This window comes from Crinia signifera, chromosome 12 (genome assembly GCF_055691185.1).
Source record: "Crinia signifera chromosome 12, ASM5569118v1, whole genome shotgun sequence".
NCBI classification, from domain to species: Eukaryota; Metazoa; Chordata; class Amphibia; order Anura; family Myobatrachidae; genus Crinia; species Crinia signifera.
Genome location: NC_139228.1, coordinates 76,730,618 through 76,757,975, shown reverse-complemented (window position 1 = coordinate 76,757,975; position 27,358 = coordinate 76,730,618).

Sequence of the window (27,358 nt, the reverse complement as noted above, 5' to 3'; positions counted from 1 at the left end):
CTGTCTGTGGGCCACTGCTCCCTCTGCCACCACCACTTGCTGCCACTCTTCCTCTCCCAAGCATACCTCCTCTCCTCTCCATCTCCTCACTCCCTATCAAAGATTAAAATGGCGCCAGTGCCCCTTTATATAGGGGGTGTGATGCATAATGAAGGGGACTTAGGTGGGCCAATAGGTTAGGGAGTTATTTGTCATGCGGAGACAGTGTTGTAATTCTCACTCTGGTTGGCCCTAAACTCGCACATGACCGGCGGGACAAATCGCACTTTTATGTGTCATAATATCGCACCACATCGCATCTCTTTGCACTTTATTGCACTTTTTAGCTGCATATTCACATCCTATTAAATATGCGAATTACACAGGAAAAATGCGAATTTAAAAAGTACGATGTGCGGCGATGTGGTGCGATTTCAAAAATTGCGATAAAATCGCATTCTATTAAATGTCACCTTATATTTCCGATATAAGGTAACATCACAGGTCATTATGATGAATAATGATGTTTGCTTGGAAATTTTCACACCTATTTTGACAAATTCACTTGGCACTCAAAGGGTTAAATGCAAATGATCACAAAAAAAAACTACATCCAGATATCAAGACACAGTATTGCGCTCCAACCTGGCTGTGAAAATAGAAGATAAAAAGTGTCTCGGTGATTATTTTGCGGTCATCCTCTTTTCTCTAAATGGATTCACAAAATTACAAATGTCAAGTTGCACAGAACTTGGAGATCTTCGTTGGCAAGTGCTTCTTACATTTTAGGACACTGCTGCATACATTTATGACTGAGTGGACTAAAAATGTTAAACACAAGACAGGTCATCTTCACCGTCCAGCCGAGATTCCACCATCATAAATGAAATTCTTCTGCAGGGTTGATTATTAAACTGTTCACCATCTAAAAGGCAAAATATGAACAATGAAGACTAATTGACCTAACAGAACATGTAGATTGATGCCTTAAATGTGCTGAATAATGGTATTATTGGTAATATATGAGAATTAAACATGCGGAGATGAGAATGGAGAAACAAGTTATGAACTACTTCAAAAAAGTTCATATTCCGGGAAGGTGAAAGCACTTACCAACATAATCTCCAAACAAAGACTGTAAATCCAAAGAATCATTCAGAAAAAAAACCGCTGCCTACTCACCGTTTCACGTAATTAGCTCCCATTCTGTGAAACTGAAAAAAAGGACAGATAGAAATAATATACAGTAATTCCCTGAAATAAAGACGCAAGCACAATATACATCAACTCTGTGTAAGTATTACAGTAAATCCGTCCATTAAGCACAATAAATAAAATTATAATTTTGCTTACATACTCAATGTTAGAGTTTTAATACATTCTATGTTTCTCTCACTTATCTCGTGATTGCTTTCTATGTTATGAAGTTTAGCATTTATTTATTCGGTACTTGTGTAGTTTCACGGCGGCACTGCCCGCGATGCTATTTAGCACACCCCTGGCTTCGGCCTGACGTGGATAGTGGACGCGCTACGCGTCCTCCCAACCTGCATCCATGTTGGCTTGGAGTTGATTTTATAAAGTGTGGTGAGCGCAGCAAGCCACCGAGCCCGAAGCGTGGCAAGCCCTGAGAGGGGACGCGGAAAACGAGCCAGAAGGGTGGCGAGCGGACGCGGATTACTTGACGTGTATTCCGCTGTGCTCGCCACGCTTCAGGCTCAGTGCACTCTCCACACTTTATAAAATCAACTCCATGGTGTCGTGGATAGTGGTGGTATGAACAGGTCGGGAGGATGCGTACCGTGGGGCTCACAGCAGTCGCCATGCTTTGGCCTGACGTGGATAGTGGGGGGGTATCATGGATATCTCATGCGAGTACCTTTTATTCTTCCACGTTTACAAAGGGTACAGATTACTGGAACCTATGTAATACTACCTTAGATTTAGGATTCTGGATGCCCAGCCTAGGCAGAGAAAACAAACCAACCATACTGCATCTAATAAGGTTTGTGGAGTATACAGGAGACTTTACATTTCACTACTTAGCTCAGTGTACACTAGTCAGCAGGAAACATGACAACCTGTGATATGACTCTGGTCAGGTCAGGTACAGGTCATCAATGAGTGTTCCTTCTAGCACCCTGCACCTAATCAATGAGGATTAAATGTTTTCCATTTGCAGGGAAACTTAGCTGCGCTTCTGTTTCTGTAATGGAATATCACATAAAAAGTTTACACTTAAAAATTAAAATATGTACTGTCACTGATTAGGTTCTGAGTGCTACTATGACAGTTTCCTAAACTGCCATGACAGTCAAGGTTTTAAAAGATATCCATGTTTGTGCCCACATTAATGGTACCAAATATCCTGTCCACACATGGATTTTTTTCTGTTCCTGAGCTTGTCGCCAAATTATGTCCTTAATGGTCTTTAAAATTGTATTTTTTAATTACTGTACATGGAGTGTGAAGGAGTTTCCTGAAGGACAGAAAAAGGTGAAGTGGACACAGGGTAAGTAAATATGTTCGGGGCAGTAGAAACCAACCTAGACGCTACATTGTGTAGCCCAGATATCACACTGAATTGAATTCTCTTAAAATACATAAATCAATATGATTTTTGCAGCTTTTGTTATTGATAACCAAAATCACTTTTTGCCAATAAATGGGAAATGATAAACTACAATATATCTTTTCAGACAACATTCGACGAGAGAGGTAATACGAACAATCTATAGTAAGCCCAAGGCAGAGAAAAGGGAGAGGCGGGGTAGATAAATAATTCCAAGAGTCCAATAATTGAATAACTCTAATAGATTGCTCAAAGACCTCACAGACCTCCACAAACTGACCTATTAAACTTTCCTTAAATTTCCAGATACAAATCAGTCTCTCCCGCAATGACGGATCATCCCACAGGTCAGATAAATAGACTGCAGAGTGACCAATGTGCAAGAGTGTAAAAACGCCAGTCTTCTGCGTAGTCTGTATAATGGAATATGAAATTGGGGACCAAGTCTATGAGATGCCCTGCACACATGTATTCCATCAGTCATGTTTGGCGTAGCCGGTAGAAAGAACCCTTCCATCGTCTTATACGCCTAGTCGTCTTATACGCCGGCAAATACGGTAGGTTTATGGTTCAGGTAACCGAGTAAAGGAAATCTCCTTTGTGCTCTCTGTAGAAAGGACCTACACTATCCTGCCTACTTAATAATGGAGTCACACACCTGTCCCAGCAGCTGCAATAATTATTTGGGTACCTCATGTATTAATGTTCACCACACTGCTTACGGAAAATCAACATGTTAAAAATCTCCCAACTCATAGATCTCAGTGAATCAGGGAAAAAAATATGTTTGATTTCTCTGAATCCACCGACACCAGCAGAACAGGGAATTGTGCGATGTTTGGCCCCATCAAATTGTAAATCAGCTGGGAGGGACAGTCTGCACCTGCTGTTTTACTTTACTAAACATAATTAATTTGTGTCCTGTCCCTTGCAGTTTATACTGTTGCACTAATAGGTCAGCATTTGATGAACCTAGAATCAAATGGTGGCTGATCAAAAAAACAAATATATATATTATGCTCTGAATCTGTGCTCATCTTGGAAACAAACTCAATACCAGTCAAAATAATAAAAAATACTAGTTTGTACCAGCCAAGACCATGACTAACTGTAGTACTCTTGGGCTATAGGATACACTGCTCTAAAACAGAATCTAAAACCTCCACATACTGTATAACCCATGGTCTTTGGCCTTTTGCACAAATATAAATTTAAATTTGGAGTTTTGTCTAATATTATAAATCCTTATACAGTATGTCGCAAACTGTCCCCTTTGCTCAAGACCATTATGTGGGATTTGCTTTATTGGCTGGAACTAATTTCATGGTTCAGTAGGATAGTGACAATCAAGAATTATTTTACTCCTTTTGCTACACCTTTTCAAGATTCTCCTGGTTGCAGTCCCAAGATCAGGCTTAATACTGTACAATATAGGTAATTTGTTTTAATTGCTTAGAATCTAAAACCCCAAATGTTTTCCTACCCTCAATTGTTTTGCTTATATTTCAGATCAGGTTTTTATGCTAGACTTTTGACAATAATCAAGGGCCTTATTCTGGTTAGGTCGGTGAAATGTACGTACGGTCCGTTTCACCATACGTTTCCCTTACGCGGACAGTGAGCGAAAGTCCGCCCACAGAACAGCCGCATACGGACGGTCCCAAACACCGACAATGGGGAGTGGCATTCACTTGAGCGTACGCCACCCTTTGAGGATGGGTCTTCTCATAGACACCGTTAACTGGCGTACAACAGAGCGTACGCCACCGTATACGGACAGGTCTCGTCCGTTTTCACACCAACATCTTCCGTATATCTGAGCATATGCCACAGTGCACGGTGGCATACCCTTTACATATATGGCACGGCAAATCTTGCCTTTCAACTATAATTAAGACAATTAATTAATTATTCTAACTGTTATTCAATAATTGTTTTCTATTAACTCAATTGTCTACCTTAATAAACACCCTAATAAAACAACATTTTAACCCTCAATACATGTATATTTATTATGTTCTAATGTTGCATTTTAATCACTATCTATGTGTCCCCACATTGGTTTTACTTTTAAATAAAGTTATGTTGGTGTTACAGTGAAAAAGTTGACACATGTCGACTTCTGTGAATTGAGTGTCCTGCTTTTTAAAGTATAAAAAAACACTTTCTGAATGGGTGTAGATGGTTATAAAATAACTACCTTGACATATATAAGCAGGTCTTAGAATGAATATTACCTAAAATTAAACCAACCTTTACATGTAGAGAAGTGTAGAAAGATATGCTTCCAATGTGTTTGAGGGCTGTGTGTGGCTTGCAGGTAGTGAAATAATGGTTTTCACTTAATAGACTGCAGCATTGCTTATTACATTCAGGTGTAGTAATCAGCGTTAATTAGCAGACCCAGGCGTCCGCTCTCATGCGGTATCTCTAGGGGTGGTCTGGAGCAATCTTTGGCATCCGCCTGTTTTTGGCCCAAAATGCACGGTGCGTTCGCTGATCGAGCGGTTGTAGCACCGTACATTGTGTGTGCACACCCCCGTGTACGCCCATGTTTATGCCCAGTTTTCCTCATTATTCCGGCCGCTCCCATAAAAACGCCAACATGCCGCCCACAATGACCGTGCTGTTGCGGACAGGTTTTATCGCACGGAGAGACCCGTCCGTGAGCTGTGTGAGGTCGCCGAACATGCGCATTGTGAAAGCTACGCATGCGCAGGTGAAAAAAAAACCCGATCCGCCCGTATACAGTCCCACCGTACCAAGCAGAATAAACCCCCAAGTGCTTAGGTATCTGTAGTAGTCTCTTGAAGGGATGAATTACTATCCTATACAAATTTTACTTCATGTCAAACTACCAGTCACTTCAAGTCATGAACTCCAGTGATTTGTGATATGTGGCAGGGTTACCAAGGCCTCTATTTCTTCCTTAAAGTAAATTGCATACAAAAATGACAGATGGAATCTGGTGCCCTCCTGTGTGTGTGTGAAGAAAATAAATGCGCTATGAAGAAGAAAACTCGATACCCACTGGGCTAATGTCATGATATCTGCCCGGGTTTGTTTTTGCCTGAAAACGATAAGGGCTGACACCATACCATAATATAGCACTGTACCATAGATAAGCAATTTCCTTTGAACTCCACGGAGCCCAGAACCACCAAATTTCACTATTTTTCTGTGAGATTTTGACTATACTAGATAGTCAAAATTGACAGTTTAATTTTACATTGGCTACCGACCTAGTGGGGCTGCACATTGGTATCGGAAGCTGTATACACACTGTGCGTCTATAATGTACTAACTTTTCTTCAGATTTTGACTATATAGCCAAAACCAAAAGTACAAATTGCACCATGAGTATGCACCATTAGCCTTACACTAGTTACAGAACCTATGGCACATCGCTATCCCAGTGCTTGAGCATAACAATTCCAAACATATCCAATATATATATATAACTCTCCTCAGCAGCATGCGGGGGAACGTCCAGTACAAGGCAAGGATGTCCTACATGACCTGCAATCACTGCACATCACTGGTAGCCCCCTGACTGCGCAGCCCGGAATGCTAGGCACACTGTTGCAATCAGGGCCGGCGCCACCACTAGGCAGGTCTAGGCATTTGCCTAGGGCGCCGGCCACTGGAGGGCGGTAGTGAGCTGGAAAGCTCTACTACCGCAGGAGCAGCGGAGCAGGAAAGCCGGAGGAAGGAGAAAGTGTTCGGTGAGTAAACACTTCCCCCTCCCCTAGCAGTACAGCAGCCATATCATAGCACCCATCCACCCACTCCCCCTTCCCCCCGGCGGCCGGGAAGACACACCGCGCACACACACACACACCCCGCGGCCAAGCAGACACACCGCGCATCCCCCGGCGGCCGGGCAGAGACACCGCAAACCCCCCCGGCGGCCGGCAGAGACAGCGTGCACCCCCCCTGGCGGCCGGGCAGAGACAGCGCGCACCCTCCCGGCGGCCGGGCAGGCACTGCAAAACACCCCCCCCGGCGGCCGGGCAGAGACAGCGCGCACACACACCCCCCCAGCAGTTGAGCGCCGGGGCACCCCTCCCGCCTGGGGCGCTCCGGTGCCTAGCACCGGCCCTGGTTGCAATGTTTCAGATTACAGCAGCTGTGTTTAACTCCACGCAGCCGCTGAACGCAACAACCACCCCCCCAATAAATAAATTTTGTCCCGACAACCCTCAAACGTCCGGGAAAGTGCCACCTTGTAACAGTGCAACTGCAGTTTAAAAAAAGGAAGCGTTCCAGCATTCACAAACATCACTGCATAACAATGTTTGCAAACCATAGTGAATAACCCACATACTGTAGTTACTTTACAATAGCTCTACCAAATTGTGTTATATGGAAAATTATTTCCAACCCTGCTCCACGGACTTCAAATGTTCAATCTCTGTAATAATAAAAGTACATTGTTCAGGATCGTCATTACAATTACACAATGGCAACTTATTTCTCCCAAGTAATCGTTACTTTTCACTTACCGTTATGTACTTCTGTGTTTGCATGGACTTTTATCTGGCTAGTTGGGATTTCTGGTTTCCTCGTCCAGTTTGGCAGTTTCTGAAGTAATCAAACGCATTCCATTGAAATGTGTAAGAGAAATCTACATTGATAATGACAAAGATTTGTGTATGCAAACAACTGATACAATCAGGGCCGGCGCCACCACTAGGCAGCTCTAGGCATTTGCACCTGGACCCCTCACCCCCAGCGAGCTGTGGAAAAAACTTGCTGGAGCGGTCAGGGGTGTCCGTGCGGCAGTGGTACCTGCGGTCAGGGGTGTCTGTGTGTTAGTGGTACCTGCGGTCAGGGGTGTCCGTGCGGCAGTGGTACCTGCGGCGCCGTCATGTGTATAAAGCTGGCTGCGGCCGGCGGGGTCCCTGCAGTGAATAGAAAATAACTAGCGCTTCCTGCGCCGCCGCGCGCATAGCGCTAGTTATTTTCTATTCACTGCAGAGACCCCACTGCCGCACGGACACCCCTGACCGCTCCTGCACTGCAGGGATGCTGCCCGCCCCCCCCCCCCCCCCCGGCACCAGGGCGCCCCGACCCCGACTTGCCTGGGGCGCTCCGGTGCCTTGCACCGGCCCTGGATACAATTACTACAACGGGTATCTGTTATTGCCCAAAATATGAGGAATTTCATAAATATCTGGTACTTTCAGACTTCTTATAAACAAACAGCTGAAACCTGTAGATGATTACACATGTACATTCATAACTTACTAATTCCAGCATGGCCAAACTATGGCCCTCCAGCTGTTGTGAAACTACAAGTGTGGGATTGTGGATCCAGCTGATTATTCATCTGTGACATATAAAAGAAACCTTTATATGCACAGAGCGCCCTGATTAGAGGTCAGTGCACCTGTGGAAGCCTAGATAACGGACAGTCTATTCGTGTTGTGAAGCATTAAAAAAGTGTATTCAGACCAGCGTGTGTACTAAAGAAACCTCTATGTGGCACCTTCACCAGGTCAGTGTGGTGATATTGGATGCTGGATGAATAATAGAATACCTACTGTACACTGAGAAAGAGTTAAAGGAATTTTAGTCAGGACAACGCTTGTGGTGTATTTCAAAATATTTTTTGTATTCTTGCATGGGGTTCGGTAGACCCCATAGCTGCAGTCAAAGGCAAAATCATTTTCTGGTCCAATTTTTTTTAATACGATAGGATTAAATCCGACAGTTCTGGGTCACTTAATCCTATTAAAGGGCTAGATGAGGATGGTTCTATCTGTACTTGCCAGGAAAATAACAATTTAGCAACAAAGTCTGGAAAGTAACACATTAATGACATATAAACGTGTGACATTCTATCAGTAGCCAGGCATTAGAAAGTGTACTGGTAATTATCTGGCTACTTCTGAGTATTGTACTGGTATTGCCATTTAATAGATTCCTAAGCAAGGTCCTGTACTCTCAGATGCGGTATACTAGAAGATGGAGCCCTCCTCATCTAGCCCTTTAATAGGATTAAGTGAGTAATGGGATTACTCTGCTAATCCCCTACTCCTACTGTATTGTTCTTTGTATTGTATTGCAGCTGAGAACAATAGGCCTTGGCTCAGCATTCAGTGTGCTGGGGGAACCAATGTCTTGCTTTACTTACTCATCATGCCTATTCAGAGATGGCTAGATGAGGCTGGCTTCATCTGTACGGTGCTAAATTGTCATATATAACATTTATGACATACAGTGCCATATTTATGCCATATAAACTGACTTTGCATCACCAGCCAGGCAATAAAACAAGTGTATCAGAGCAGCACAGAAACCTATTGCTGCTTCCGGTGGTCTTGGAAAGTCTTGGCTGCCTTGACTATATAGTCAGAATTGTATGATGGTATGCATGCTGTGCAATGCCATCGCATCGGGGATCGCATCGCACGGCACATCTCAGGTGTGCACACACCATAATATTCACACTTTTGGCATCAGTTGTTTTATATATTTAATTAAAACACGGATGGGTACTAAGATGGAAGTTCTTATTGAGGTGGGATATTTTTATTCACAACCAAACAGATACTATCTATTATCTTCCAGAAGGTGCTAATGTACATAAATAAAAAGTAGATTCTGCTTGTTTGCCCATAGCAACATACCATGTGAAATAGAAATCCCATCTCAGTATATTTCCCCCTGACAATAAGCCACTAAGACTGAGACCAAAGATTAACCCCAGTGGGTCAGTATAGTATTGGAGTCTACGCATTAGTGATATATTCCTATGTAGACCACAATGCTGGTAATTCCCCAGCATTCATATCACTAAGAGATCGGTGCCGCCCTTATCCGTCAGCTGGGATAAGTGTTCTTACCACACTTCCCATTACAGTGGGTCAACAATGTCTAGGTCGACATGGGCATGGTTGATACTCATGGTGTAATGCTGCACACTATTATATTCTCACTCCATGCAAGCTTGTGTCGATCTTCGGTCACCATCTACCATTAGTGGTCTATCTAGATCTACCTAGTGTTGACATAGACATTGTCGACCCAGGGACCGCATACCATCCTTCTGATCTTTGAAGCTAAGCAGTGTTGGGCCAGGTCAGTACTTGGATGGGAGACCACCAGAAAATACCCCGGCGCCATCAGTAATTACAGCCTTCTACTTTGCCATATAGTATATCAACATCTGTGCAGGAATTGAGGCTCAAGAACTAGATTGCACCATGGTAACCGTGGACCTATGATTTTGCTGTCAGCGATATACTTGTACTTAGCTATAGAAATCTTGCAGAATGAATGACCGGCTCCTTTTTTAGGCTCCCCTTACACCTAGGATCTAGCACGCGGCCACAATATCGTAGCTAGGGCTATTGTTTATCTTGACTTACTCATGATCATATTTTCGCAAATACATTTTAAGTGAACTTAAGGACTCTCATCATTTGTCATTTTAGATGATACTTCTTAAATTGTCTTTTAGACAGCTATCTGCAGCAATATTTTTCAGGCAAGTGTGCTCCCAAACAAGAGTAATCTCTTTTCTCTATGTCCATTCGAATCTGTCATTTTCATACTCTTGGGAGCAGCACTGGCCGTCACCATACATGCACCATTATTATTCGGTTGCTAGGCAACATTGTTTGAATGCTATTTGCAGAATACTATCTTTGAGTCAGTGCACACCAGGGATAATTACACACGTTTTTCTAGCAATAACCCCAATACCTGTGCGGATTTTCTATCCACCTATCTATAGCAATTATCATGTTTGTGTAAGCCCCATATTCTGCTGTAGAGTGGCGAGTTGTCATGGTTTGGTGGAGAAAAACTACTTTTTAGATCATCACTCTCCAGTGCTTGTAGAGACAAAATGGAATAACAGCTGGAAGAGCTATTCTAGCAATTATAGTAAGAGTTTTCTTAACACCGAAGATAAAAGGAAAGGCAAATATGCAACTACAGTATGCAGCAACAGCTAAAAGTTCCTTGGGAAGAGCAACGGTCACACTTGGATGCTGCTTTGAACACAGGTGCTGCTGTACATGAAGGGGCCCCTTTCAGGCTTGAAGCCCGGAGGCTTGTACCTCCATTGCCTCTGCGAGTTGCATGTATATCACATTCACCTCATGACCTCATGTCACTTTCTTGTACTAAACTTACTTTTTGAGAGATGGTTTAATTTCTAGAATATGCAATGCTTCAATAAAAATATTGTCCTGTAACGGTCTCACTAGGACTTATATTTAAGAAAATTCTCTCTTGAGCTTTTTGGCAAATTCCCTGTGCCACTTCTATAAACTAGCAGTCAGGGAAGATCCGTAGTGGTAATATGCCAAGAGAGAAGAGAATATTGGTGGTTCGAGGAGCAAAAGAAGTGCTAGCTCTGGTGGGAATGCAGGGTTGTTCCAAGGGATGAAAGGTAATACAAATTAGGACAGAACTCCCATCTTTATATAGCAAAGCGGAGAGTCCGCAGCAAAGGTTGTTAGGGCTGCACAAGAGGAGGACAGATAAAGTATAAGCATCAACAGTTGTACACACTTTGGGCGCAACAGTTTGTATACATAATTCAAGATGCACCAAGAAAGATCAGGCACCGTGACCCGAAACGTGGAGGTTCTGGAGCAGGTGCATTCAATCTCTTTTTTTACCTGCCCATATAAAGTCGATAAGATAGTTTTGAGTTTCAAAGTCTTCATAGAGATAAGTATTGGAAGCGTTGCCAAAGATAAACCAGGACAGTCATTTTGACTGCTACCATTCAGATGAACCAGGATACAAATTTTTGTTATAAGTGGAGAGATCTGATCTAATAGACTAACAGTCAAGGGAGTTTTACCATATAATTCTACACCCCAGGTACTAAAGCTGGTTAGGCTGCCATCAGAACAAAAATGAACACTGGAGAACTACTAGAGGGATATTAAAAGCCAATATTTCAAACGTATTGGCTTTGACCTTTTAGTTAAGTGGCCATAGCAATCTAGAATATGGATAATCAAGTTTAGTACACTTCTCCAGATGGTCTTTATAAAAGTCAATATCTGCCTAAGAATCCAGAAAAAACTCCTGCTCTATGACTTTTTGATACTGGCATACTTCTTCCATCTTCTGTTTGGGATATCAGTCCAGCATATTCTGACCTACATTCTGCAAGATTAGATATCATTTCAGATTTCCGTTTTACTGTAAGTGGGGTCAGTGGATAGAGTGCAATCAGTGTATGGAAGTGAGGGATATGGTTTTCTCTCAGTCACAGAGGATGTACGGTCTCTGAGTAGCAGTTGTGACAGGATGATCATGAGGTCACAGCTGAGTAAGTTGGCCAAGAATAATTTTCAAGAACAAAGTGATTGGGACATGCTTATCACCTGATTACCTTTGTGTATGGAGTTGGGCCAGTCTGATCCTGGTTTTGCAATTTGCGGAGATCAGCAGCCAGATAATAGTCAGCACCTTTAAGCCAAGATCTTTAACATGGGCTTAAAGATCTCCTGGGAAAGTTCAAGGCTCCTGATGCTCAATAAGTCAGCCAGGTGATATACTGGGTAGGAGAGTGTTTAGAATTAGCGTGCTTGGACCAGAGGGGTCCAATGATCTTGTGTACAGCACCACTGCTGTGATTGCTTTACATATATACCTGCAGTCGTTGGAAGAGTGGATGTTTGCTGTGCCTGCTTGCAGTTAATAAAAACGTACTGCTTTTATCACAGCTGCTGGATGTGGTTCTTACAAGTGTCACATATTTGTGGCCTATACGGGGAACACTTGCCAAGCGCATCCCTGTTGTGGAAGGTGAGTGTTACAGCAGACAGCTTAACGCACACACACATAAAGTGCTATTCTTATGTGTACAAAGGGCCAGACAAAGATATGCCCATACTCTTTCAGCAAGACTGGTCCACTCCAGTCGATCATTACAGCAAATCTGTTAAGCGAGGCACTCTAGTCACAAAATTACTGATAAATGGCCTACAGTAACCTACCAAGCCCGGGACGATTCTTAACTGTGACTTAGGCTTCAACCGATTTTTGACTGTCTCAACTTTTTCTACAGTAACTGAGGTTTCACCTGACCAAGTACTAGTAAAGTACTAAATTTACTATGAAATGGTTATTACGTCAGGTCAGAAGTTGAAATATCAAACATGACAGAGTACCTAGGGCAGAGGAACATGTGTAACAAAATGGGGGAAAACATGGAATGGAACAGTGAAGGGTGTCTGTACCACCGCATTAAGATCTTATACTGTCTCCTTCATAGTAATACAAATATAAATTAGATTGTTTATGAAGGAAGATATTCTTCCATTCCTGATCATACAGAAAGAGGTCCAGGTATTTTTCCTAGGCCCTGGCAAGGGACGCCCTGTTAGCAGTGGTCAGAAAGTGATTCTATAAAATACCATCATTGATTGGAAAATGATAGGATTTCATTGACTCAAGAACTAGCTGATGGGGCTACACAAAAGGCCAAGTTCTGTGAAGTGTGAGCAAACCCAATCCCACGTGGCCGAGCACAAATCTCATAAAAGTCGTTTATATCCTGTCAAATGCTTCTTCAACGCCAGTGGACAGAAGGATAACCTGAGATGCCAGATTAATCAAATTAAGAACCTTGATCATGTTGTCACGAGCTTCTTGACCCACGATAGGCTCTATGGTAATTAAGGACTCCAGTACTCAACAACCCTGGTACTGAATCCTTATCATGTCATGGTTTCAATAATTTACCTGATATATCTGCTCTTCGTTTTTCCTCCCAGCCTGCAATACCTTATAGTTTACAGTGCTAAATGCCTCTACCACCTCAGAGGGCCTTGCCAAACAGCAGGCCTACCTGTTCTCTCCAGTGGGCCTAATCAACACAAAAACCCATAGCCCAAATTGCTCTCCGCTCTGCCCAAATTCAATGAATAATACATATGACATTTAGACATTTACTTACAGTTGGGTCTATAACATAACTGATTATATGTGCAAATATTTCCATTTCTTATTTCTTAAGATTGTAATGACTTTATTAGTTATTTAGGAGTTTTGAAACAAGTGTAAACCAAAAAAAGTTTATGTATCAGAAAAACTTCACAGCGACTGTTCTTTTAGTATAAATAAATACAAATGCGGCCAAGTCAATTCATTGAAGTTTATTTAAATATTGCACCCCAAAAAAAGTATTTTGAGGATCTCTCACAGCAACGTTATCACTCAAAGGGCCTTATTCTGCTTGGTGCGGTCCGTTCCGAATTCTTTCGGAAGGCGCTTTTTATCTATCTGCGCATGCGTAGGCAACGCAATGCGCATGTGCAACGTACTGTCTGCGCACTCGTTCTCACCAATACCGCCTAGAAATGTGCACCGAACTCCCTCGGGAAATATTGGCGTAACATGGGTGTCATGTGGGCGTACACAAGGGCGTGGTTTTTAAGTGGGCAAAACTGGGCGTAAATCTGGGCATACACGTGGGAGTGCACGAACAGTGGTAGGCGTGCATTCAGACCGGACACTGAGTGCAAGCGAACCAACACGCCAGAAATCTGCGGAGTCCATAAGCAATTTTCAGTTCTCGGAGAGCACTGGTTCATGCACTAGGCATTCGGTTCGCCCAATTAGTACGCCCGCACCTTAAACACTCTCAGCTGACCACAATACAATCCAGTCCTCTACTCATTAGTGATTAATTACACTCTTTTCACAGGTTCAATTGGAAGCATTGCTGCCTAAATGGCTCATTACAACACTTAACATGATATAAGGGTTAATCTAAAGTGCAAGTAATGTGTTTAATTATTAATTAGGAATTCATTGATTACATTTAAAAATAATCTATGTGTTATGAGGTTGGCTAATTGGATAAGTGTGTCATGTTGCAGAATCATGAGTTCCGAATAGAGTAGTGAGGTTTGTGGAAATACACCAACTCAGTGCGTACAGTCAGCTTCCCGTCCGTCCGGACGCAGTAAGACCGTGCAGAATCTTTGTGTTCCCACCGCACACGCACGTTTGGATGTAGTCCGAAGACACTCCCTCTTCTTAGCGAGTCCGTCCGAAGTGATGCGGACGACCTGTGGGCGTATGTTCTTAGAATGTCCGCCGTGCGTGGCGTTTGGTCGTTTCCGAAAGAGGTCGGAACGGACCGCAATAACCAGAATAAGGCCCAAAGTGTTCCATTAAAAGGGTTGCTCGGCAATTTTCTCACCTATTTTGACAAATTCCCTTGGCATCCATAGGGTTAAATAGTGTCTTACTCATAAATGCAATCTGCTTCTCATTAAATTGCTTTCTGTGTTTGTTATGACGCAATTAATCAATTCCTGCTTTTCATAAACTCCCACTAACATCGAGACTTCAAACTGCTATCGCCACTATGGTGAATACAATCTACAGCACGGAACCTGAACATACACAAGTGCATAAACAGCTGGAAGACTGGAGGATCCTATTTAAGAACAGCTTGTTGAGAGCTCTCAAACCTATTTCCATCTACTATCTGCTTCTAGAAAGTGCAACTAACGCTGTTCCCAACGGTGATTTCTTCCATTTGTAGAAACAGAAATTTCCTAACATTTATGGAAAACCTACAGTAAGAGGGACAATTTGTTCCTTTAGGATATTTGTACTTATTAACTCTTGCTTCTGGACTTACAATGCAACACTCCAGATGTACAATGGGGCATAACCAAAAATTAAATGTTATCATTTATCTGAATAGAATATTTCTTATACAGATCATAAAATATATTTAATGTTTCATATAATTAAATTGAGCTTCTTCTCAGATTATCTTTCTTTCTATGAATTTAACCATGAAATGTTTCCAGTGTACAATTACAGCAACTTCCGCCAGCTGCAGCCTGGAGCACAACACAGTACACACGCTGCTTAAACACTGGGCCTGCTTCAGGGATGTACAGGAAAGCATGTGCAGCTGTAAATTTGTACGCAGCAACTATGTTAAAATATGCTAATGCCACTTGGATATGTACCGAGCCACCCACTAGTGGCTTTGCCTATCTCAGTGGATGCCTACAAAAAACACAGCATCCATTACAGAATAGTTGATTGAAATGCTGAGTAGCCGTATGGTCAAGCAGCGTGGCCACCGGAGGTAAACGCTGGAGATATTGAATCTGTATACTGGATCACGGTTGCAGCCTGAAAAGCCCCAAGAATGGTCACACTGCAGTTTTGCAGCCCCCCCTCTCCCCCAATGGTCCCTGACTGACAGATTACACCTTAGCTATCATCCCCATACTTTCCCTTTCTTTCTTTGACCACATAAATTATATTAATCTGTGATTTTAATTAGTAAACTGTATTTCCATTCTCATAGTGAAATTGCATTTTGTACTATCTGTATGTCCATTTCCCTACCTATACTCTGGGGCGAAGCCATATATGGGAAATTCTGTATATAATGTGCTGGATCGGTAGACATCAAAACGTCATAACCACGCTGAGATTGGATCCCTCCATTTTCTAGAAGAAAAAGTACATATATCAGCAAAGTAAACTTAGCACTGCTGTATCACATTTCCAGGAATATATCTATATACTGTATATATATATATATATATATATATATATATGCGATGGGCTGCAAGCTTAAATGCATTGATCAATTCATGAACTAAAACCCCATTATTTATTTGATTAATTGTATACTAAGGTGAGTTAGTTCATTATGGAGAGTGTTGAGTCCCTGTATTTATATTTATTAGAGCATGTGGTCACAGACCACTTCACCCCAACCTGGGAATGGCGAGTGCTGCTTGCACCCCATTCGCAGGGATGGCGAATGTTATGGTACTCTGTATGTATATATACATATATATATATATATATATATATATATATATATATATATATATGACACTTCTAACATTTACATATGGAGGCTAGTGGAGAGTCTTGTTGAGCGTGGAAGGGCATTCCATAGGGTGGGAGCAGCCCGATGAAAGTCCTGTAATAGTGAATGGGAGCTAGTGATCCGTGCAGAAGAGAGACGCAGATCTTGTGCAGAGCGGAGAGGTCGAGATGGGAGATATTTTGTGTAAAGTAAAGAGATATATGCTGGTGCAGTATGGTTAATAGCTTTATATGTGAGTAGAAGTGTTTTATATTGAATACGGTAAGATACAGACAACCAATGGAGGGACTGGCAGAGCGGATCAGCAGACGATGAGCGTCTTGCTAGGAAGATCAGACTAGCAGCAGCATTTAGAATGGATTGCAGTGGTGAGAGTCTGTTCTTGAGAAGACCAGTTAGGAGACTTGCAATAATCAATGACTATATAATTTAGATCTGAAAAGCAGTCACAATATCCCAAGAGAGTGGTCTGTATAAAGATAGAGGGTCTCTGCCCCCTAACTAAATATTTTCCTGGGTTTTTTACCAGACTGAAAGAAAGGGTGCCTGCATAAACATTAGTCCCATCTAACACACAAAGGAGTTTATGCATAGCGACTCCAGTAGCAGTCAGGTTGCAGAAAATCTACGCAGAGGGGAGACATTGTGATATGTTTCTAAAAAATAGAAGCTTCGGCAAAAGATCCAGTTTTTGAGCCGCCTTCTGCTACTACAGCATTGAAGTACACATTCATGTGTTTCCAAGGCTTTGGTACTGGAGATACTGCCGACCTCGGGCATTTCATTTGTAGAGAAATACTCATAAAGAGTTGTTTATCTATGTGAACAGCAGCATTGCATACAGTTCTAAATCAGGGTCTATGGTCCTTATGCAATTATTTGCAAGTTGCAGGAACTAGAGCGATTTGGCCTGTAGTTTTAAAAGAGTCTCTAATTTAAAATAGATTCACCAGGGGCATGCATGGCAGCACCCTCCCCCCCCCCCCAAAAAAAAGGGTTCCACCCACTACACAAAGTGGGTCAGGGAAGCAAGATATGCCATAGTATAGATGGGGTAGAAAACCTGAGGTTTAATAACAAATGTGGTCAGATTGCCGGTGTAGAGGAGCCTCTCCCCTCCTCTCCTGCGCCTCATTCACCGTCTGCCGCATCCATCACCCGAGCCTGCCTCTCAGCACTGACCGTCCACTGTCTACTAAAATCGGTATTCCTGCACAGTTTCGTTTGACTCCAGGTCTGCCTGGCTTGGCTACACGACCTGCTCTATCACTTGCAGTTCAGGAATGCCTGGCTTTGCAAAACAAGCTGCTGTGTTCTGTGCACAGTCATTCTCATTGTGCTACAGACATAGTTGGGGGGAGACACAGAAAAAACTATGGGCTAGAAAGACAGAGTAGTGAGGAGCAGGAGTGCAAGAGAGTGGAGGTTGGAGAAGGGTGGTCGGGACAAAAAATAGATTCAACAAGAAATCAGTAGAATATCAAGAACATAAACAAACCTTGAAAGGGAAAAGCGAGAAAGTAAACTTACTGGACAATTCAAGGAGCTTGGCAGGCAAAATTGGGGAACTAAAAACCGTGACGACAAGGGATGAGTACGATATAATTGGTATAACAAAAACGTGGTGCAATGAGTCACACGTTTGGGCTCTAAACATGGAGGGATATACCCTTTTCAGAAAAGACAGGGAAAATAGAAGGGGTGGGGGTGTGTGACTTTATGTAGGAACCGACTTAAAACCATGGGCGGGATGTATTAAAATACATCGCCGCCCTTCGCCGCCCGCCACGATGCCAGCGCATATGTACTAACATATGCGGCTGGCATCGCGGTGCGGTGACGGAGTCCTCCTGCGATACCTGTACTGTGGTGTGCGGGGGGTCTCCGTCATCTCCCTGCCGCCTGGTTCTCCCCTCATGCCGGGGACAGCTAAGCAGGCTGTCCCCGGCGCCTCCTCCTCCCCCCTGCAGCCGGAAGGATGTCCGGCTGCTTCACTAGGGGGAGGAGGGGTTTACCTTTCGGGGTCCAGCGGGACCTTTCAGGAAGGTAAGCCAGAGGGAGAGGGGGGTCGGCGAGGTGGCGGGTTTGCGTCAGATGCGGCGGGCGGCGAAGGTGGCGGTGAAGGTGGCGATACCCTTCAATGCGGTATCGGTGCGGCCGGGTTTTGATACTTAGGAAAATGCGGTAAAACTGGGGTTTTACCGCATTTTGAGATTAATACATCTCGCCCCATGTGAGAAGGAAATGAGCTCAGGGATAGATAAGGATAATACTGAGGCTGTGTGGGCAGTGATAACTGAAAATAACAAAAAAAATCAAATAAACTTTTAATTGGAGTATGTTACAGACCACCTAACATTAATGAAAGGAATGATGCACTACTTTTAGCCATATATGGGGCAGGTATTAATTATGGAGGATTTTAACTTTCCAGACATCAACTGCACTAATGAGACCAGAACGTCATCTAAAAGCAGTGGGTTCCTAAACGTACTCACGGATCAGTTTATCACACAATCGGTTGAAGCACCAACTCGTAATGGGGCATTATTGGATTTAGTGTTAACAAATAATATAGATTTAGTTTTCAAATACCAAAGTAAGAGAACATGTGGGAAACAGTGACCACAACATCGTCTCACTAGAAATCATCTTCTGTAAACATCAACATGCGGCAACCAGCTAAAATATTACATTTTAGGAAAGCTAACTTTTAATTATTCAGGGAATCTTTTAAAAAATGGAGTGGGAAGGGTTATTTGAGGGGAAAAATGCAGAGGAATTGTGGGAAACTCTAAAAAAAAAATTGCTAGAAACACTATTAAATATATCCAATAAGAGTAAAATCAATAGGAAAAAGCCACCATGGTTGGACAAAAAAGTAAGGACAGCAATAAATTAAAGACAACAGTATTTACATTTTACACGGCTAACAGGAATAAGGAGGCATTTAATATGTACATGGAATTTGGGCATTTCTGTGTCATTGTGTTAAATAAATCAGTTATTTGATCACATAATACGTACGACTCCATTATATTGTCACACCACACATTGTCTTCAGCGCAGGACTCCAATCTACCCTGTATTAATAAGTTTGTTTGGCACAAACGATTTTTCCCTAACCCATGTTGGTTAATACTGATTATACTATGGAGCTCTAAATGTTTTTGGATACCATCCCTTAAAATTCCCTCAAATAATTGACATGCTATTTATATTTCAGAACTGGAAAAAGAACAAAGAAGAGCAACAAAGATAATAAAGGGGCTGGAGAATTTAAGCTATGAGGACAGATTGAATAAATTGGGATTATTTATGCTAGAAAAGAGGTGTTCAATGGGAGACATGCTAAACATGTACAAATTTATCAGCGGCCAATATAAGGAACTGTCAGACAACCTTTGCACTTCGAGGAAGGACTCTAGGACACGTAGGGCATGAGTTTCGACTAGAGGTGAGAAGATTTTGTTCCCTTAGAAGGAAACATTTTTCATGGCCAGGGCAGCTAAATTGTGGAACTCTTTTCCTGGAGAGGTGGTGTCGGCAGACACAATACATATGTTTAAAATATGGTTGGCCTGTGGAAGTGCCCGGTAATACAGAGTTTTTGGGCCCAAGTATGGAGATACACTACACAATATTTAGTTTCTGCATTATTATTAACCCCAGAAAGGGCAATTTTCGGGATTACGCCAGAAGGCACCCGTGCTAATCAGGGAGTACGTAAACTTTTGATTATTATACCAGCAATTACTAAAAAATGTATATGTCAATGTTGGTTGCATACTACGGCACCACCATTTGCTTTATTCCTTAGCAAACTGAACTATATTTTTAAAATGGAATGATTGGAAGCATCCTTGAGAAAAGATATTTCCACTGAAAAATTCTTTGAGACATGGGAAAGCTATATTGAAACCCAAACTTATGATATAAAATATCAGATATGGAGATGCTTCCGGAATACATTATGGTATGAAAGTCGTATGAGTATTCAGGATCCACCGATTGATCTTTGCCCCGAAAATATAATAGAAATGTAAAAGGATAGAGATATAGAGGGGGGGGGGGGGGATAAAAGGAGAGGATTGATGGTGAAATAGAACCGGACCGGTCACGGCAAGCAGAAATAATATAATTGTTGTGGTTTTTTTTTCTTGTATTTTGTGTTGCTTCTAATATGTTGTGGTACTGAGAGAGAAAAATGTGATACCATGAAGATGAATTGGATTATTTTTGTTTTTGTTATATCTTAGGTGTGATACCATACACAAACAATTGGTCGTATTAAAAGTGAGATATTACGCTTCAATAAAAGAAAGTTAAAAAAGAAAATAAGGTTGGACAAACATCTATTGTCCAAAAATATCCAGGAGTACAAATAACAATCATAATCTATCTTTATATAAATCAGAATACACAATGCATAATAAGGGATGTAGCAAATGGATCTAACACACTAACCAAGGTTGAACTCGATGGACGCATGTCTTTATTCGGCCTTAACTGTGTACCTAAAGAAGTGGTTTCTATTTTATTTGTGAAGTTTTTAATGTTATTTAGATACACTGTTACACTTTCACTTGACTGATTTTTCCTGATTTTTATCTCCAACCAACAAAAATAAATGAACAACAATAATTCTAATTTACCATCCTCATCCCGTAGTGAAGCACGGGAATTCAGCTAGTTCCTCATAAAATATCAGCAGGTCAGCAGTTTGAGTAGTTGTCATGACTGTTTGACCCAACATTATCCCATATTTGCTTACTTTTGGAAACTAGTTTCAGGGAGATTATAGTTGGTAGTAGAATTTTCCACAGCGCCCCATTGAGGGGTACGTCATGTTACATCCAAATGGGCGTGTCTAGTTCCATTTATGGAGAGATTGTGAAAAGAGCTTGTGAACGTGGCACCTAGAAGCGTGGGTGTGTACGGCTACATCTGAGAGGAATCTTGTAAAATGATTTATATCCAAATGTAGATGATCCCCAAAGCAGTTAGTAAGAGCTACTATACTTTGTAAAATGTTGGGAAATGGTGCTGATGAATGTTGGGAAATGGTGCTGATGTAAATTTATCTATCGCTCATTTTTTACCCAAAAAATGTAACAGTGTAATGTGGGCTAGGTGACATGAGGGAGATGTCTAGACTAATGAGGGAGAGAGGGAGAGAGGGAGATTGCTGATATGTCAGGGAGTCTCCTGCAGAATGCAGGAGGGGAGGTAACTATGATGTAACAGTGTAATGTGGGCTAGGTGGCATGAGGGAGATTGCTGCTATGTCAGGGAGTCTACTGCAGAATGCAGGAGGGGAGGTAACTATGATGTAACAGTGTAATGTGGGCTAGGTGACATGAGGGAGATTGCTAGACTAATGAGGGAGAAAGGGAGATCGCTGCTATGTCAGGGAGTCTACTGCAGAATGCAGGAGGGGAGGTAACTATGATGTAACAGTGTAATGTGGGCTAGGTGACAAGAGGGAGATTGCTAGATTAATGAGGGAGAGAGGGAGATTGCTGCTATGTCAGGGAGTCTCCTGCAGAATGCAGGAGGAGAGGTAACTGATGTAACAGTGTAATGTGGGCTAGGTGACATGAGAGAGATTGCTAGACTAATGAGGGAGAGAGGGAGATTGCTGCTATGTCAGGGAGTCTACTGCAGAATGCAGGAGGGGAGGTAACTATGATGTAACAGTGTAATGTGGGCTAGGTGACATGAGGGAGATTGCTAGACTAATGAGGGAGAGAGGGAGATTGCTGCTATGTCAGGGAGTCTACTGCAGAATGCAGGAGGGGAGGTATCTATGATGTAACAGTGTAATGTGGGCTAGATGACATGAGGGAGATTGCTAGACTAATGAGGGAGAGAGGGAGATTGCTGTTATGTCAGGGAGTCTACTGCAGAATGCAGGAGGGGAGGTATCTATGATGTAACAGTGTTATGTGGGCTAGATGACATGAGGGAGATTGCTAGACTAATGAGGGAGAGAGGGAGATTGCTGCTATGTCAGGGAGTCTACTGCAGAATGCAGGAGGGGAGGTATCTATGATGTAACAGTGTAATGTGGGCTAGATGACATGAGGGAGATTGCTAGACTAATGAGGGAGAGAGGGAGATTGCTGCTATTTCAGGGAGTCTCCTGCAGAATGCAGGAGGGCAGGCAGCTATGCAGTCACCCCAGTCACCAAGTTACAGAAGTCAATTATTTCTAGACATGGTAGTAAAACATATTTGGAACCGGGCTTGATTGTTATCTAGTTCTTACATTAAAATTTTGTTTAGTAAACAACAAAGAAAGACAGGTACCTTTCCCAAATGCTGCTATTTAAAAGAACATTTAAATACCAAGGAATATCAATGAGACCATTCATACATTTTATAGCAGCCTACTTTTATCCTGGAGACACCATCAGAAGACTAAACAGCCGTTTACCTTATGATTGTCAAGGGAACAACTGCAACAAGCAGATCACATCTAACAGAACAGCTGGGAGGGAAATGTCCTCTCTCATCTCTTACATTAAGACTATTCTGAGATGACCCAAGAGACATGTGCACATAAACAAGTTGAAAATAATGCAATATTCTCCCAACACTCATTAAGTTATATAGTGTGACCTTTATTTGGGGATTTAAAGAAAAACGTAAAACTGTTAACATTCTAAATGTCATTAAATTGAGTTATATGAAGTGCTCTCCCATTGCCTGTTGAAGGAGGCCATCTCTGAAAAATCTGGGTAGAAGGATACAGACAATGTTAAACTTACCTTACTGGTAGCTCTTTAAGTGCAACTCATGTTTGTTTATTTAGAATTGAGAAACATCGGCCGCTTGCGAATGGACCTGGATAAGGTCCATAGTGTATAAAAAGAACTAAGAAATAAGTTATTTACAGTACAGAACTTTGCTAGACTTGGGCCAGTATTCAATGCTCCCGATTCACCGGTTTTTTTTTCGGAGAATCGGGCTGTTTTCACTCCCTGCGGTGAATCTTTTTCACTGAAAATGTGATTCACCCTACTCAATGTTCACTGCTCGCCAAAAGCGACCAGTAAATGACGGACAGTTCTCTGTTTCCTGCTCGCTGGAATTCGCTGGGGTTTCAATGGGATTCGCCAAGAGTGTATTCAGTGCTAGGATGGCGAACTGCTTTCTCCCTGATTTTTGCCATGATTCACCATTTTGCATTTGACATCTTTTTAAGGTAAACTGGAAAGTGATCTTTTAAAATAGAGGGTTTTTTTCCCTTTGGTGTCAAAAAATCTGTTTTTTTATCTGTGAAGGGGAATATGGTACTCTTTACCTAGAACGGCGCCCATCGCGACCATCGCGACCATCGCGACCATCGTATGCACTGAAAAACGTGTGCGATGCGATGCCCGCGATGGCCGCGATTTCCCATAGGGATCAATGTTAAAAGTCAGATTGGACGCGATTTTAGTGTTAAATGCCTCAATGCCCGCAATTTTTCCATAGGAAACAATGTTAAATGGGCCACAGAGCCCTAATAGTCCCCCTGAAGTCTGAAATGGCCCCCACAATTTTTAACGGCACCCCACGATCAACGTCAACCCGAAGCGTGGCGAGCGCAGCGAGCCCGCGAGGGGCGGCGGTACGCGTCCTCCGACCTTTTCATACCCCCACTATCCACGTCGGCGTGGAGTTGAGAATAGAATAGTGTGGCGAGCGCAGCGAGCCACCGAGCCCGAAGCGTGGCGAGGTAAACGCGTCCCCTCGCGGGCTTCACAGGTGTCCGCGTCGCCACGGACACCTGTGAAGCCCGCGAGGGGACGCGTATAACTGTGAAGGTATCCGCGTCCCCTCGCGGGGCTCGCTGCGCTCGCCCGCGATTTTTTACCCCCGACGCCCGCGATGCTAATCGCGGGCGCCGTTCTAGGTAAAGAGTACCGGGAATACTATTTTTATTCATGTGCTTGAAGCACATTAATATATATTTAATCTTTATTCCATTTTTTTTTTTACATATTTTTTTACACATTTGCCAGCAGGTGGCCGGGAGCTGCTCATTAGATATTCATATGTTCACTGCACACTGGTCCCGGCTTGTTACGTGTGGGACCAGAGGAGCGGCTCCCTACCCCTGTCCTGTGCCAGCACCCCCCCCCTAGGGTAAACAACCCCAGCCACCCCCCCCCCGTGCGGATGTTACCTCAGCCGCGATTGTGCTGCCAGTGGAGGGGAGCCGGGGTGTGCGGAGGGGAGCTGGGGTGTAGCGGGGGGAGGGGGGTTTTACCTCCTACTGCATCCGTCTGCGCCTGGTCCCGGCTCTCCCGGCTACTGCTGCTACTGAAAAGTGACACTTGGAAAATGGCAGCCCCCAAGCTGCAGGCGAAAAACTGTCTGCAGTATGGGGGCAGCCATTTTCCGAGTGTCACTTTTTGTATTAGCAGTGCTGCAGCAGTAGCCGGGAGAGCTGGGACCCGGCACAGGCGCTGACAGCAGAAGGAGAGGGTAGTGGATAACAAGTTAGTCACTGGTGTAGGGGGCGCAATGGATAGGAGGTGCTCTGTCATGCTGCAGTGTGGAGAAGGGGGTAGTCAGCCTCCGTTAGAATACAAAGAAAAAACAGGGGTACAACACTGCGCTAAGTAACAACAATTCTACAGAAAATAACATGTAGTGCCAATTGGTTGAAAAAATATATGAAATATTTATTTAAAAAACATAAAAAGTCAGAACTCATTTTCTTCCCCGAATATGGGGGGGGGGTATTGAAAAGAAGAGGAATAGAGGTGTAGTTTAGTTCATACGGTACCGTATTCAGTAGAAGCCATGTATCGATGGGTCCGTTCCTATGATGTCTCCAAAATAAAAAGCTATAAATTTGTATCCAATGTGTCCAGTGTGGTTATGGGACAGGATTTTTATGGAGTAGCAATCTCCTGGTGTAGCACCCGTATCCTGGTTCGGACAAATGGATGCCCTGGTTGGGGGGGGGGTACCTAATGATTGCTGGTGGTCACAAATTGGACTGCAAACAAAGAGGAGACTGGTCCGGATCCAATAAATAGAATGAAATGCTGTTTGGGAACTGGATATGAGTATTCCTCTGGTCCACCAACGCGTTTCGCCAAGTCTCTGGCTTTATCAAGGTGACAGCAGAAGGCAGTGAGTAGTAATAATAGTCCCGAAGCCCCTTCCCCGGTGCCCACACCCCCTCAGCGCCTCCCCGCCCCGCGGGGGCTGCGGGGCTATAGTTACGCCACTGCCTGCCTCCGTCCCCCGACTCTGCCACAGGGGTTAAAATTCACCAACAGGGGCAATGAGCCCCTGTGGCATTGAATAGGGTGACAGGGAGGGCTGGCAGTGAATGCTGCAGCCCTCCTGAACCCTGCGAATGTGCAGCGAATCCTAAACAGGATTTGCTGCACACGGAGAATAAAACCATTGAATACTCCCCTTGGACTTGCTGCATCACCAGTCAATAAATAAGCAGCAAAACAGCAGAACCCAAGGGCTAGAGGCCGTTTTAAGAACTGTGGGGTAGATGATGGTATAAGTGAGAGAGGGGAAAAAAACATGATGGAAGGTGGTTCTGCTCATTAGAATTCACAGAGGTCATGCTCACAGATAATATCCTTTACAAATACGGGGGGGGGGGTATACTACTAAAAGCAGTACTTTATCATTGGTAATAGGTTTGCTGGGTCCTATCCTCAGGGCCGGTGCTAGTGATTACAACGCCCCAGGCGGGGGTGCCACTCACCCGCCGCTCACCCGCCGGGGGGGGTGTTATTCATCCACCGCCGCCGACGGGTCACTCCAGGGGGTAGGGGGGGGGTGATGCATTCACCGCCGTGGTCCGGTCACTCCAGGAGGGAGGGTAGGGGGGGGTGATGCACCACCGCCGCCGACAGGTCACTCCAGGGGGGGACGGCTCTCCCGGGCGGCGATTGACAGCGGGTGCTCAGGAAGCTTGTGGAGAAGCTTGTGCTGATAGTGAGACAGCGCAAGTTCAGTGTCCCCATGCGCTGTGTGTCCGATGGCACCATCATAGCAGAGCAGCGCTTCCTGAGCCCCCGCTGTCAATCACCGAGAGTTCCTGCACAGAGCCGCCGGGGATTTCTGCTCAGCACCACCGCTCACCTGCTGTACGCTGTACTGTGGGGGTGAGGTAGGGGTGCGGGCGCTGCTGCAGCTCACCTCACCTGGCACCAGGGTGGGAAAGGGGGTACACTGTGACCTGCTCCGTCCCAAGTGCCGCCCTCCAGTGGCCGGCGCCCTAGGCAAATGCCTAAAGCTGCCTAGTGGTGGCGCCGGCCCTGCCTATCCTAATAGCACAGATGCCGGTCCTTCCCCCCGATACCCACTCTTATCGGGTATTATGCTTCATGTGATAGAGGCGTACAAAGAATAATCTCCAATTAAAATCAGCTGCCGGGCCCTGCGAGAACACATGGGATCTGGGAGTTATTGCTGATCCCATGTGCAGGATCGGGGGTCCATTTTCAGTCAATAAAAACGGCCTTTAATTGGAAACCTCGATAATGCCCATCGGTCATTAATCTCGATATCAGGCCATTTTTATTACCGGGAGATGAATCTGCTTGAAGATGGAATTATACTTTAGTAATATAAACTGCCACCACAATAAATAAAGCTAGCAAGGACAGGCTGTGAATTGAGGCGGATTTAAGAAACAAAGACAGTGGCACCAGCAAGTGCCATTCTAATACCTTCCCAAGCAAAGAGACGACACAAAGCTACGTGGCATAATCGACACAAAATAACTATCCAATGAATAAATGACAGCTGTTCTGAAATATGATGGGAACTATGCAGATCATGGAGAAAAGCTTTAGCTAATGTAAGGGGGTTATGGCAGTGGTGTCAAACGCATTGGCCCTCCAGCTGTTGTGCAACGACACGTCCCAGCATGCTTTGCCACAGTTTTAGCAATCAATTATATAAAATCTGTGACA